Here is a 15,927-nt window from a genome sequence, read left to right on the forward strand (position 1 = left end):
CAACAAAAATCACACACTGATCTCTGTCTACTTCCCATTTCTCAAAGGAAATGGTTTTTCATTTTTTCCATTGTAGCGTGTCCATTGTTTTTCATTCTTTAAAAAATTTTCAATTACACACACACACACACACACACACACACACACACACAGAGTATATATGTTTTCATGAGCCACAGTGCTTGTGTGGAGGTCAGAGGACAACTTGTCTGAATGTCAGTTCTCTCCTTCCACTGTGTGAATCCCAGGACTCAAACTCGTGTTGGCAGGCTTGGGGAGCAGGCACTTTTATGCTTGGAACCTTCTTGATGGCTCCTATTTCCTCTTTTAGATGATTTTTCTTCCTTCCTTTTTATAAATTTGGCTTATTTTGTTGTTGTTTGTGTGCTTTGTTTTTGCTTTTTAAGACAGGGTTTCTCTTTGTAGCCCTGGCTGTCCTGGAACTAGCCCTGTAGACCAGGTTTGCCTTGAACTCACAGAGATCCGCCTGCCTCTGCCTCCTGAATGCTGGGATTAAACGTGTGCGCCACCACGGCCCAGCTGAATCAGAGTTCTATAGAAGGATAAGGTAACTGTAATTATGTTTGTTCATATCAGACTCCTGTATAAGGAACAAGCACCCAGAAGTTTTATAAAAGAGGTCAGTTACAGTCAGCATCCAAGGAATGAATCTGAACAGAAAGTGATAGTTCTTGTTTCCACGTATGATAAACTTTGTATATTTGTTTCAAATATTAACAATACCAGCTATTATTTAATGAACAAAAACAGTATTTCAAATAAGACACAATTTTTATTATAAGCAATTTTCTAAGGTATTTTTTTAAAAAATTGAACCTATTACATTAAATGATCATAGCTAGTATTTGAAAATGTGGCTTAATACATATTTTGTTAGCATAAAATTGTTATAGCTATATACAGGGAATATATTTTATATTGTCAGGCTATGTAAAGAGACAATTTAATTCTAAGTTTTAGTCACAAAAAGAAATGATTTTTTAATTTTCAATTTAAAAATGCTCCCAGAGACAGTGATCACCTTGCTTCCTCTTCCATGAACACTTTCTCTAGAATACTCTAGGACACCCTAAGTTACAACCTGAATCAGTGACTGTCTCCTTAATGTAGGGAAAATGAAATAAAACAAACCATCTTATACCACATGGTCACTTTAACTAAGATGGTGGTAAAACCACATGGCCTGGTTCCATTCTGATGAGGCCACCAGCCAAGATGGTGGCAAACCACACAGTGTTATTACTCCTACATGAGTCCATCTGGCATGCACTCTAAGACAAGAGTTGAATTCAAGTCTCATGCATGGTATGTTATAGCAAATTAATACATCTGAACACTAAATGAACTTATAAATCCTAAAATACAGAATGCTATAGTTCCAGCAAAAGCTTTAAAGATAATAAACAGACCCAAAGGATGGGGCAAGAATTCAGAGTTAAACACCTCACCATTTGGAACCTCTATGGGAAGTAGTAATTCACTTCTTCGTTAGCCTCAAGTGCAAAATGTCTGCTCCTGCCTATTCTGGTTTTTTTTTTCTCTCTCTCTCCTTCCTGTCACAGAGTAGGTGATGAGCCGGACCAGGACAGAGACTTAGGAGAAAGCTAACATGCTTGTGTCTGAAGCAGGTGGACTCCAGAGTCAACCTTTTCAGCAGAGTAGAACAGCATGAGACAATTTTTAAATATTATCCATACCAAAAAGACATCTGAATCCCTGTAAGACTGAATCCAGCATCTGCAGATGGGAGCAGACAACCTAGAATGCTTTTACATCTTAGCTACTAAAGATAACAAGCAGGGAGCCGGGTGGTGGCGGCGCACGCCTTTAATCGTGAGGCAGAAGCAGGCGGATCTCTGTGAGTTCGAGACCAGCCTGGTCTACAAGAGCGAGTTCCAGGACAGCCTCCAAAGCCACAGAGAAACCCTGTCTCGAGCCCCCCCCCCCCCAAAAAAAAAGATACAAGCAGGATTTTCCAGGTTTGGAGAGGCAGAAACACAAGTAGTTCAGAAGCAGAAAGCAAAAGAGCTCTGTGCTATCTCTGTTAGGAGACCCAGAAATGGCAGCCACCAAATCATGAAAAGGATCATGGGCAGGGACCCTGAACCCATACTATCATTGCATTTTATGGAGTTATCTAATTCAATCTAGGTATTAGAAATTGGAAAGTTCCAGCCGCATGGTTGTGGCGCATACCTCTAATCCCAGCACTTGGGAGATAGAGGCAAGTGCTGTGAGTTTGGGAGCAGCCTGGTTTACAGAGTGAATGCCAGGATAGCCAAGACTACGCAGAGAAACCCTGTCTCAAAAAACAAAACAAAACAAAAATTTCAAAGTTCCCAGTTTGGCCAGCAGTGTCCATTCGTCTAGTGTATATTGAGGCCCAATTTGGACCAAGAGGTGAGCAATATGAGGTCTCCCAAATGGAGCTTTTTAGATCAGCATAGAGCCAGGCTGACAATGAGTACTTTGGAATGGAGAATTTGGAACTCATGTTGGGGCCCAGAATTAAGGGAAAAAAATAAGGACTAATGGCCATTGCTGAGAGCATCTTCTAAGTTTCAAAATGTGAGCATGTGGTGATCCCAACAGTCACAAATTCCTAGGTCAAGAAACTAAGGTTCGACACGGTAGTGGTGACTTACGTCTTTGATCCCAGCACTCAGGAGGCAGAGGCAGGTGGATCTCTGAGTTTGAGGTCAGCCTAGTCTAGAGAGCAAGTTCCAGGACAGGCTCCTAAACTACAAAGAGAAACCCCGTCTTGAAAAACCAAAAAAAGAAAAGAAACCAAGGTTCTCAGGGCTTTTGGCTGAGTGAGTGGTGGCAGCCAGTAGAGAATTCCCAGAATTAGAATTTTTCAGCCAAACTTCCTCAGCCAATGGTAAGTCTCTAGTGTCTTCAACTGAGCAGGTCTTAAGATAGACAGAAGGAAGCTCCAGGGTGCTCCCAGACCTAACCAGGGCGCCTCTGAGTTAGATCCACAGATACCTTGGTCAGGCATTTTGCTGTGTTGCATGTGTGTTCTGGAGGAATGCAGTCTGGCCTTTTGCCTAGAAGGTCAGACTGAAGGTCAGGCTGTGTCTGGAAGATAATAGGTGAGAAAGGGTGGAGCCAGAGAGGAAACAGAAAAGGCTCCTGAGGTGAACTGGCCCTGCCTGGCCCCACGGAGCCTAGGCCAGGGGGAGCATAGGAGAGCCAGAAGATTTGATTATGGGTGGGCTTCAGCATATGTTAGATTATTAAGGCCCTGCAGAGAGACAGACAGAAGGCAGAAAGAGAGGCTTAGTTTGACCTTAGGTGGGACTATGTTTATTCACAGCAAGAGAGCATTTTGTCACCCAAGTGAGCAGACTGACAAAATGCCTACAGGAGAAGACAGGATTCAGCCCTTAAAGGGTCAGAAGTGACCTCCGTAGACACAGGGAAGGCTGGGGTATATAGTCTTTCAGTCACCACACCTAGTTATTCACTTTTTAAATTTATCAAGCCGTACTGTCTTAGTTAGGGTTTCTGTTGCTGAGAAGAGACAACATGACTACAGCAAATCTTACAAAGAAAACATTTAGTTTGGTGGCTCACTTACAGTTCAGAGGTTCAGTCCATTATCATCACGGCATGCAGGCAGACATGGTGCTGGCTACATCTTCATCAGAGGGCAACAGGAAGTGGACTGTGACACTGGGTGTTATCTTGACCACCTCCACAGTGACACACTTCCTCCAACAAGGCCACACCTCCTAAGAGTGCCACTCCCTATAGATTATGAGGGCCAATCACATCCAAACTATCACACATACTGTTTTAGTTTTCAAAAACTCTGCTTTTCAGAAGGAGAGATGGCTCAGGGGGTGAAATGTGAGGACCCAGGTTCAAATCCCTAAACCCGCAGGACCTGGTAGCGCCATGTAAGACCTAGTAGTGCTCATCTCATGAGATGAGGCAGAGACAGGAGAATCTCCAGAAGTTCTTGGGTCCAGCTAGCCTGGCAGATGCACCAGCAAACAGGAAAGAGACCCTATTCAAACGAGATGGAAGGTGAGGACTAACTTCTGGAGGTTATCTTCTGACTTTCAAATGTGGCACCAGCAGACCAGCTGGGCTGGAACTTACTATATGGATCCTGGAATCCACCGAGATCCATTTGCTTCTGCCTCCTGAGTACTGAGATTAAAGGCATTCATCATCACACCACACCCATGGAGATACACTGTTTCAATTTTTCTAACTGGACATTCGCTATATATAACCCCATGGCATGATGCAATTGCTAAAATTCTACTACAACCTTAGATGACAGTAACTGAATTGTAATTGTTTCCCATCCTAATGTGGACTTGTCTAGTCCTCTGTGGATTCTGTTACAAGTCAGCTTACATCAGGAAGATAGACTAGAGTCTAGGATGTTCTCAACCAGAAGGGTCACAAACTCTGACACAGATAAATCTTGAGAAAACCAATGAGACTGATATTATTCCAAAAATCGCTTTCTGGGGCTGGAGAGATGGCTAAGAGGTTAAGAGCACTGGCTGCTTTTCCACAAATCCTGAGTTCGATTCCCAGCACCCACATGGAGGCTCACAACCATCTATAATGATATCTGGTGTCGTCTTGTGGAATGCAGGCATACATGGAGGCAGAATGTTGCATATATAATAAATAAATAATAAAAATCACTTCCTTAAAAAAATATTTTTTTTTGAAACAGGGTTTCTCTGTGACTGTCCTGGAACTAGCTCTTATAGACCAGGCTGGTCTCGAACTCACAGAGATCCGCCTGCCTCTGCCTCCCGAGTGCTGGGATTAAAGGAGTGTGCCACTACCGCCCAGCTTAGAATACTCAAGTTTATTTTTGATGACTTTCCTAAAATTCTCCATGAGGTCAATCAATACATTCTGTACATTATAGACAAATATACTGGAGAAAGATTACAACAAGTTTATTGATAATGCAGATATATTCATTAATGTATTGGGGTTTTTGTTTTGTTTTGTTTTTCAAGATAGGGTTTCTCTGTGTAATAGCTCTGACTGTCCTGGAACTCACTCTGTAGACCAGGCTGGCCTCAAACTCACAGACATCCGCCTGCCTCTGCCTCCTGAGTGCTGGGATTAAAGGTGTGCGCCACCAACGCCCGACTGTTTTGTTGTTTTTTAAAATAAACTACAAAGAATAGGCATAACATAAACTCCATCCCAGCCCCTGCCTTTAAGAAAAATATGTGTAAATGTAAGTGTGAACAAAGGACTAGAAAGGTTGACTAAGTATCTCCTAACAGCACACATGGTCCAGACACGTGGCACAGCTAGAATGTCGTAGAATGGGAAGACTTGACTTACTGGGGGCTGGATGCTCTTGAAGAAGATACGAGGACCCAACCCCTTTCTCCAAATACTAGATGAGTAGTTTTGCTCTGGCAAACACTTTGAAGCTGCTTAATCTCATGGTTCAGGTTAAAAGAAGGAACGTTTTATAAAATGCTTTCATTGCTGGCATTGTCAAAATAGATTCTTAAAGCAGATGCAGGACCCAAGAGATGGTTTAGCAGTTAGAGGTGCTCGCTGCCAAGCCTGACAACCTGAGTTCAAACCGAGGCAGGACTCAGGTGATGGAAGGAATCTACTTATACAGGTTGTCCACTAACCACACACACATGCAAAAACACATGCACACATACATGTGCAAACACAAGAACACACACATGCACACACACAAATAAATACATGTAAATGTAACAGTAACCAAATAATACATAAAGAGAGCAGATGTTTTTGGTATTTGAACGTTCTTAATCAAAACAGAGACTTGACCATCACAGAAAATGTACAATCCAGCTGATGAACACCTGGCTTTCCCAAGGTCATCTGAACTGCACACAGTGTACAGTGCTCAGTGTACAGTGCTCACAGCGTACAGTGCTCCCTGTGTACAGTGCTCACAGCGTACAGTGCTCCCTGTGTACAGTGCTCACAGCATACAGTGCTCCCTGTGTACAGTGCTCACAGTGTTCAGTCCTCACAGTGTACAGTGCTCACAGCGTACAGTGCTCACAGCGTACAGTGCTCCCTGTGTACAGTGCTCACAGCGTACAGTGCTCACAGCGTACAGTGCTCCCTGTGTACAATGCTCCCTGTGTACAGTGCTCCCTGAGTACAATGCTCCCTGTGTACAGTGCTCACAGCGTACAGTGCTCCCTGTGTACAATGCTCCCTGTGTACAGTGCTCCCTGAGTACAATGCTCCCTGTGTACAGTGCTCACAGCGTACAGTGCTCCCTGTGTACAATGCTCCCTGTGTACAGTGCTCCCTGAGTACAATGCTCCCTGTGTACAGTCCTCACAGTGTACAGTGCTCACAGTGTACAGTGCTCCCTGAGTACAATGCTCCCTGTGTACAGTGCTCCCAGCGTACAGTGCTCCCTGTGTACAGTGCTCACAGCGTACAGTGCTCACAGTGTACAGTGCTCACAGCGTACAGTGCTCCCTGTGTACAATGCTCCCTGTGTACAGTGCTCACAGTGTATAGTGCTCCCTGTGTACAGTGCTCACAGCGTACAGTGCTCCCTGTGTACAGTGCTCCCTGTGTACAGTGCTCACAGCGTACAGTGCTCCCTGTGTACAGTGCTCACAGCATACAGTGCTCACAGTGTACAGTCCTCACAGTGTACAGTGCTCACAGTGTACAGTGCTCCCTGTGTACAGTGCTCCCTGAGTACAATGCTCCCTGTGTACAGTGCTCCCAGCGTACAGTGCTCACAGCGTACAGTGCTCACAGCGTACAGTGCTCCCTGTGTACAATGCTCCCTGTGTACAGTGCTCACAGTGTATAGTGCTCCCTGTGTACAGTGCTCACAGTGTACAGTGCTCACAGCGTACAGTGCTCACAGCGTACAGTGCTCACAGCGTACAGTGCTCACAGCGTACAGTGCTCACAGTGTACAGTGCTCACAGTATACAGTGTTCACAATGCATCATGTTGGCAGTGTACAGTGCTCACAGTATACCATGCTCACAGTGTACCGAGTGAGTTAAAGGACTTCCAAGGCTACACAGAGAAACCCTGTCTCAAAAACCAACCCACTCCCCCAAAAAGTAACAAATAAAATACATGCATTCTATAAAAATGTAAACATTTATTGTAAAGTAACAAATAAATGAGGAAACCTTTAAAAATATTTACAAAAGTCCTAAATATGTTTCACAAAAGGCGAAACTTCAAACCCTGGCATAGTTAGAAAAAGCTAGATCTCATTTCTTTTGTAATGTATTTCTATTTTTAATATTAAATTGATTGTCGGAGTGACTGAGTGAGTGTGTGTTCATTAGCCATGGTACTTGTGTGGGGGTCGAAGGACAACTTGCAGGATTGAGTCTGTATCTACTATGTGGGTCCTGGGGAACCAGCTCAAGTCTCCAGGCTTGACAAGTTTCTGAGCCATCTCACCCATGCTATGTGTAATGGGTAAGAGTGGGCTTCATTATGACGTCCGCATACACGTGTGGATTTGGATCATCTGTGTCCCCCACCCTCCAGTACCTTCTCTTGTCCCCCTCCCACTCCGAGGTTCCCTCTTCTCTTTCTGATTCCCCTTCTTTTCTATGCTGTTTTTTTGTGATCTGTTGAGTTTGCAGACGGTTGCTTACAGGAGAATGGGGGAGGGGTTATTTACAGGACTGTGCAGCTAACCACAGCCACCGTGACGATCAAGTGTACAGTAGCTAGGGCTGGAGGGATGGATCACTGGTTAGGAGCTCCACTTGCTCTTAAAGAAGACCTGGGTTTGATTCCCAGTACTCACATGGTGACTCACAACCAAAGGGCACCAGTCAAGAACACAGTATACATACACACATTCAGGCAAAACACTCATACACAGAAAATTTAAAAAATGGGGGGGGGCTGCAGTGGACCCATCATTGCTGAAAGACAGCATTCCCAGTACCCTTCATCTTTTTATAATCTAGAAAAGAACACACAAAGTTCATTATATGCCTAAGATATGAGAATATTAGATCCCAGGACCTCACTATTACTTTAAAAAGTTTAAAGAAAACTTGGCTAGCCAGGTTTTCAAAAATTGTTTAATGGTACTGCAGAGGAGCGAGACAGTACCAGAAACTGTCACTGAGCACTTTCTTGCAGTCAGACAATAAGCCCTCACTCAGGCTTAAGGAACTTGTGTCTATAAGAAACCAACCCTTACTCTAATCCTAAACTTACACCATCTAGGGGTGGGGGTGGGGCAGGGAATATGCACCTGGTGGGTCAGATTCCTTCCTAAGAGTTTGCATCAGACAAAACCCTCTCACATTTGAGCTGCCATCTGGGAATTTATGTCTAAGTCACCATGCAAACAAAGATAAATACAAAACGGAAATGTCCAAAAGAGAAATAATGGAATAAACAAAATCACGCTCTGTGAATGGTCTTAAAAACTCTCCAAAAACAAACAAAACCAACATATCTGTTCACGTAGACTACCTAGCCATGTTTTCAGTATCCTAGTGCTTTGGAACAAACAGACTGTAAAGTCAGAGGGTCACGATTTATCACTCTTACGTTTTCAACTTGTTCAGTTTTGTATGCTTTTTATTATTCTTATTAAAAGCATAATTTGTTTCTTTAAAAATAATTGTTTTCAGGAGGTGGTGACATACACCTTTAATCCCAGCACTCAGGAGACAGAGGCAGGTGGATTTCCGAGTTCCAGGCCAACCTGGTCTACAGAGTGAGTTCCAGGATAGCCAGGGTTACACAGAGAAACCCTGTCTCAAACAAACAAACAAACAAATAATAAAAATATTCATTTATGGGCGATGGAGAGATGACTCAGTAGTTAGGAGCAATGACTGCTCTTAGAGAGGACCCAGGGTTCAATTCTCAGCACCCACATGGCTGAGGAGCTGGCTCAGAGAGTGAAATGCTTGCTGCATGGGCTTGAGGCCCTAAATTCAGACATCCTACCCATATAGCCACGTCCTGCAGCCCCTGTGTTGGGAATGACAGGCAGATCCCAAGGGTTGCGTGGCAGCTTTCCAGCAAAACCAGTGAGTTCCAGGTTCAGTGACAAATCTTTTCTCAAAAAAAAAAAAAAATTGGTGGGCTGCTGGCATGGTGGGACATGCCTTTAATCCCAGCATTCAGGAGGCAGAAGCAGGCTGATCTCTGAGTCCAAGGCCAGACTGGTCTACATAGTGAGCCGAGGCTATCTAGACAGACCTTGTCTCAAGATTAAAAAAAAAAGTAGACACCTGGCCTCACCAGGAGCATGCACATCAACACACATTTTCTTTAGGGTTAGGGAGATGGTTTCCTCAATAAACTCCGTACATGCAAGCGTGAAGACCCCCAGCATCACGTAGGCATGTGACAAATAGCTACAATCCCAGTGCTGGGGAGGCAAAGACAGGAGGGTCCCTGGGATTGGATGCTCAGTCCTTCTAGATGAATGAGTGAGCTCGGTGATGGGAGGACCATGACTCTGAGTCCTGAAGTTAAAAGGAATTGCGTGGAGCCTCCTTCCTTCCTTTACATCTTATCATAATTGATAGTGTTTGTTGGTTGGGTTTTTGTGGGTTGTGTTTTAATTTGTATCTTATTTATTTGTATTGTTTGAATGTTTTGCCAGCAGATATGGCTGCTCACCAATTGTCTGCCTAGTCCCTATGGAGGTCAGAAGAGGGTATCAGATCCGCTGCAACAGCAGTTACAGGCAGCTGTGAGCCACTGTGTGGGTGCTGGGAATCGAACCAAGTCCACTGCAAGAGCAGCTCATCCTCTTACACGCTGAGCCCTCTCTCCAGAAAAGTGTTTTGTTCTTTACTGTTGTTTTTTTTTTTTTGTTTTTGTCCCTCTCTCTAAGCCCTAAGAATGAAGGACCTGGTCACCTCTGCTGTGGCTGTAGGTTCAGAATCCAAAACAGTAGATGCTCAGTAAATATTTGTTTCAGGAAGGAGAACCGGGGTGAGGTATAAGCTGGGCCCGAGGCCCTGGGAGGAACCGGTTGTTCCTGTTCCATTAGCAACGCATCACAGAATTTGCACAAGGAGTGAGTGGATGAACTCCAGAGAGAACGCCTGTCAGTCTTACGGGCACCCAGCAGGCATCACGGGTGGGCTCTTCCTATTTCAGAGGTGTATCTCCAAGGTCTGAGTCAGGGTTTAAAATTACATTTTCTTATGAGGCTTTAACACCTCAAAAGCATCAGATCCTACTTAACACCTTCCCTGTAAAAAGGACATTTCCTTGGGGAAGAGAAAAAAAAAAAGATGGAAACAAAATAAAGTTAGTGGAAAATTCCTGTTTCTCCCTACGTCTGATAAATAGAATTAGTTAAGACAGTTAAAGTGGCAATGCCTGAAATAGTCTCCTGGTGACTATAAAATAGCTCAACCCTTTCGCCAGGCAGAGGAAGAACACCAGGCTGGGGAGAGTCAGCGGCTGGTCACTGAGGACAATGGGGGTGGATGGACACTTCACTACATTAGAAAAGCCACCACTCTGTATAGAACTGCCACTCATTACAACCCATTAGCTTTGTAACTCTCTCGGCATGTATACATGTGTACATGTGATCAAACCCAGGGCCCCCTGCGTGCTAGGCACGCTCTCAACCTCTGAGATCCAGCTTCTGCCTCCGGGTGCTGGGATTACTGGAATGCACAGTCTGCCAACGCCAACTTTAGGAACAGGGCTGTGACAGCTTGTCAACTAGATGCTGCCATCTCCCTTACCCCCTTCCAGAAGGAGGATTCCCGAGCAATTAACTATTGGATGTAGGACTTCAATCAAGATGGGCTCTGGCTGGTCCCTCTGTGATACAATAGTTCTAATGAGTGGAGGGAAGTCCATGCAGACTCCTCAGATAATCATGCATTGAACAAGAAGCTTCTACCCAGCGCTTACTGACTAAGAATTTTATGTCAAAATTTTCTGATCAGATATTTGCCTTTACATTGAAATTTTAAAATTTGCTTGGCTTTTGAAAAATAGTTATAATTTGGGTCACGGTAGTGCACACCTTTAATGCTATCATTTGGGAGGCAGAGACAGGCAGATCTCTGAGTTAGAGGCCAGACTGGTCTACAGAGTGAGTTCTAAGACAGCCAGGACTATTCAGAGAAGCCCTGTCTCAAAAACAAACAGTTATTGGGGCTGGAGAGATGGCTCAATAGTTAAGAGCATTGGCTGCTTTTCCCGAAGAACCAAGTTCAATTCCCAGCACCCACATGGCAGCTCACAATTGTCTGTAACTCCAGATCAAGGGTTTCCAAAAACCTCACACTGACAAAAATGCACCTAGAACACCAATGCACATTTAAAAAATTAAAAATACAGTTACTTATTCATCTGTTCATTTATTTATTGTTTTGTTGGGGTGGAGGGGTGTGGGCCATGGACACATGGAAATAAGAAGACAGCATGCAAAAATTGGTTTTATCTTTCCACCATTGGGTCCTGGGATCAAACTCAGACTGCTCATTAAGTCATCCCACCTTCCTTCAAAATAGAGCCAGTTTCATGAATACCATTTCTTCCTGCCATAGTACACAAACTCAACCTTAATATCAGATATTACATTGCAGGATCTTGCTGGGAAAAATATAACCTTGAACTCCCTGCTTATGGAAGTCTCCTTATGAAACCTGATATTGATAGATGATTTCCAGAAAGATTCATATCCTCTCTGTTTCCAGATAGTCTCCATTTTGAGACTAAGCCAGGCCCATTTGCTTAGTTGTAATGTTTTGTTTGTTTGTTTGTTTACTACTTTAGATTTATTTTTGTAGCACATTTATTAATCTACAAACACTTCCATTGTATTTAGAATTATGTTATTCTTGTTCTTAATTTTCACTTATTTATTTGTTTATTTATTTTTATGTGTATTGGTGTTTTGCCATGGGTGTCAGGTGCCCCTGGAACTGGAATGACAGACAGGTGTGAGCTGCCATGTGGGTGTTGGGAATTGAACTTGGATCCTCTGGAAGAGTAGTCAGTGCTCTTAACCACTGAATCATCTCTCCAGCCTCGAAATATGTTACTCTTTTTTTTTTATTAAGATTTTTGAAAAATTTTTGTATACGGTGTTTGTTCTGCCAGTATATATGTCTGCCCACCTTTATTATAGTTGGTTGTGAGTCACCATGTGGTTGATGGGAATTGAACTCAGTACCTCTGGACGCACAGCCAGGGTTCTTAACCACTGAGCCATCTCTCCAGCCCCAGAAATATGTTATTCTGTACCCTTCATCTGTCACCTCCCCATAGCCTCCCTCCTCTCACTATCACATCTCCACACTGGGATGCCAGTCCTAAGTAATAACTAATCTACCTTCTGTCTCTTCGGGTTTTCTTGTTCTGGACACTTTATGAATAGAAGGAATCATAGAGCCGGGCAGTGGTGTCGCACGCCTTTAATCCCAGCACTTGGAAGGCTGAGGCAGGCGGATCTCTGTGAGTTCGAGACCAGCCTGGTCTATAAGAGCGAGTTCCAGGCCAGGCTCCAAAGCCACAGAGAAACCCTGTCTCAAAAAAGAAGAAGAAGAAGAAGAAGAAGAAGAAGAAGAAGAAGAAGAAGAAGAAGAAGAAGAAGAAGAAGAAGAAGAAGAAGAAGAAGGAGAAGAAGAAGAAGAAGCATGTCCTTCTGTGACTGGCATCTTTCACTCTTGTGATGATTTATCTTGACTATTGCCTTGCAGGGATTTAGAATTACCTAGGAGGCACATCTCTGTGATGTCCATGAAAGGTTTCTAGAGATGGTTTTAACCTGGGTGAAATGATCCACCCTGCTTATAGGCACCATCATTCCATATGCAGAAATCCCAGGCTAAATGAAAAACACTAAGCAAATGAAACCCAGCCACCAGCTCTCTGTGCCTCCTGAGTGCAGATGCAAGGTGGCCTGTCCCTCATGTCCTGCAGCCATGCCTTCCCTGTCTTGATGGACTGTATTCTCACTCCATGAACCAAAACGCACCCTTCCTTCCTTTAGTCGCTTTTTTCTGCTCATTTGTCACAGCAGTGAAAAAGTAACTAATACAATTAAATATTATTTTTAAATCCATGTGGCACCTATCAGTAATTATTCCTTTCTGTAGTCAGAGAACATTGCATTATCTGGTTCCATTGTACCACATTTTGTTTGAATGCATTTGTTGGGCATATAAGTGTCTCTATATACTACGGATATACATACATATATGTAGATATGTATGTATATATGTGCATATATGCACATATACACATATATAATCTATGCTGTGGCTACGAACATTCATGATGGGCTCTTAGGTGAGCATATGCTTTTATTTCTCTTGGTTATAAATCTATGAGCAGAATCTCTGGCTTTTCTTTTTTGTTTGTTTTGTTTTTTGAGACAGGGTTTCTCCGTGTAACAGTACTGGTCATTCTTGAACTCACTCTGTAGACCAGGATACCTCAAACTCACTGAGATCTGCCTGCCTCTGCCTCCTGAATTCTGGGATTAAAGGTGAAAGCTACCATTCCTTGAGATTTGTCTGTAGTTCTTTAACATATCAAATACCATACTGGGATTTGTGAGCAAATAGGAAGCCCTTGTCTAGGTGTAATTCCCTCAAGAGTATTTACGATGTATTCACCAAAACAAACAAACAGACAGACAGACAAACAAACAAAAAAATGTATTTACGAAATGATAGACTGAGTTGATCAAGTAGTAGGAAAGATACATTTGGCTAGTTGAAGGCAGATTGAACTCTTGTAGCCAGCCAGTCATGGTGGCTCATATCTGTAATCTCAGCAAGTGAGAGGTTGAGACGGCAAGATCATCATGATTTCAAAGTCAGCCTAAGCTACAAAGTAAGATAGACAAAGAAAGAAAGAAAGAATGAAAGAAAGAGAGAGAGAGAGGAAGGAAGGAAGGAAGGAAGGAAGGAAGGAAGGAAGGAAGGAAGGAAGGAAGGAAGCCCATCTGTAGATACAGCTCAGTGGCAGAGCACTTGTCTAGGATGCATAAGACCCTCGGTTCAACCACCACCTATGACAAAAACATCACCTCCCTTGATTCCATTTTAGGTGCAACAAAAGCCCAACATTTAATTTGAGAATTCAACCAATCAGATGTTATGGCATCTTTAATCCTACCATTAAAGAGGCAGAGGCAGTTGGATCTCTGTGTGTTTGAGGCTAGCTTGGTCTACATAGTGAGTTCTAGGACAGTCAGGGCCACATAATGAGACCCTGCCTCAAAAACAAAAAAAGGTTGGAGAAATGACTCAGTGGTTAAGAGCACTAGCTGGTCTTTCAGAGGTCTTGAGTTCAATTCCCAACAACCACATGATGGCTCACTACCATCTATAATGAGAGCTGGTGCCCTGTTCTGGCCTGCAGGGATACACGCAGACAGAATACACTATACATAATATATGTATACATGTATACAGAACACTGTATACATAATAAATAAATCTTAAAAAAAGAAAAAAACAAGAAAACAACAAGAAGGAAAAGAAAGAGAAGGAAAAGAAAAACAAAGAATGAAAAACTGCTAAAAGAATTCAACTGTTGCCCATGGGTAGTGTATCTAATGCCCCCAAATGAGCTTGCTCCTCTAGTACAGGATCCAAATCCAAGCAGCTCTTCATTGCCTGCAGCATAAGATCAAGCAGAGTTACCCAAACTTACTTCTTGGGTTCCAACCAGAATAGGAGAATTCCCTCAAGAGTTATAAAAATGTATATATGAAATGATAGAGTTGATGAAGTAGTTAGAAAAACACATTTGACTAGTCGAAGACAGATTGAACTCTTGTGCCCAGGAATTGTATTTTCTCAAGGGCCCCAGTCCATTCAGTATACTAAAGTTTGAGCAATTTTGCCTTGAAATGATAACATTTGGAAGGAGGAACGTGTTATATGGTTTTCGGGGACTTATAATTATGACCCATTTCCAATGGTTAGCATGTGGGAAAATATGTCAGGACCCCCAAAATAGTAATACAAAAATATTTCAAGACACATTTTGCTTTCCAAACCATGACTCGGGTTTGAGATTTGGAGAAACATTCACAACCTGGTTGAAATGTTAAAAGCATGAGACTCGGGTGAGATGGCATCCATTTTAAGTCCCATGAGTTGTAAGTTTGTGATAAGGCACAGTTACAACTGTAAGGAACAGGACACAAGCCCCACAGACCTGGAGTTAAGATGCCTGGTTTGCATTGGGAATGGGAGGGAAAGGCTGTTCTAGCAGCTTTTAACTTTGGTACTGATGCAGAACCAAGTTGCCTGGAAGTCATTTCAAAGTGTGAAACTGAAAAAATACTACACAGGTGGCCTAAGTTTTAGGGCTTGCATGGGACAGTGAAGCATAATGGTCCCTTCTGATTCTGCAAGCATATTTTTGGCATACTCTGCACAGTACGAATGAATAACACTTTTTAACCGGAAAGCCCCCAGAACACTCATACAGAAACCAAACCTTGTAATATTTATTCCTTCCTTACGTCAGTACAAAGAACTCATGTTTTCAAAGCAGCTTCAGCAAAATCCCCCAGTTGCCATTTTATTAAGATAACTCTTTCATGAATACTTTCTGCCAACAGGTTTCTAAGCCAAACTTGTTGCCCCAAACCTTGTTGTATATCTGGAGAAATCCATTCCCTTGGGCCCAGATGAATACGCATCTCAGAATGCAGAACTCTAAGAAAGGCCTTCAATGTCTCATTTTCAAAACCTCTGCAGTAAAACTTGCCTGGATTTCCCATGAGGAAGCATAAGAAGAAGGCTGTTTAACTTAGTATGAGTACACACTAAGTAACAATAAAATAAAGCTCTATATGGTATTCTGGGCATGGGAGATACAGGGATAACTGGCATACACCAGCACCACCGCACCCAGCTTCCAAAGACTTTTACCTTGAAAAGT

Source organism: Mesocricetus auratus, unplaced genomic scaffold (genome assembly GCF_017639785.1).
Source record: "Mesocricetus auratus isolate SY011 unplaced genomic scaffold, BCM_Maur_2.0 Super-Scaffold_100676, whole genome shotgun sequence".
NCBI lineage: Eukaryota > Metazoa > Chordata > Mammalia > Rodentia > Cricetidae > Mesocricetus > Mesocricetus auratus.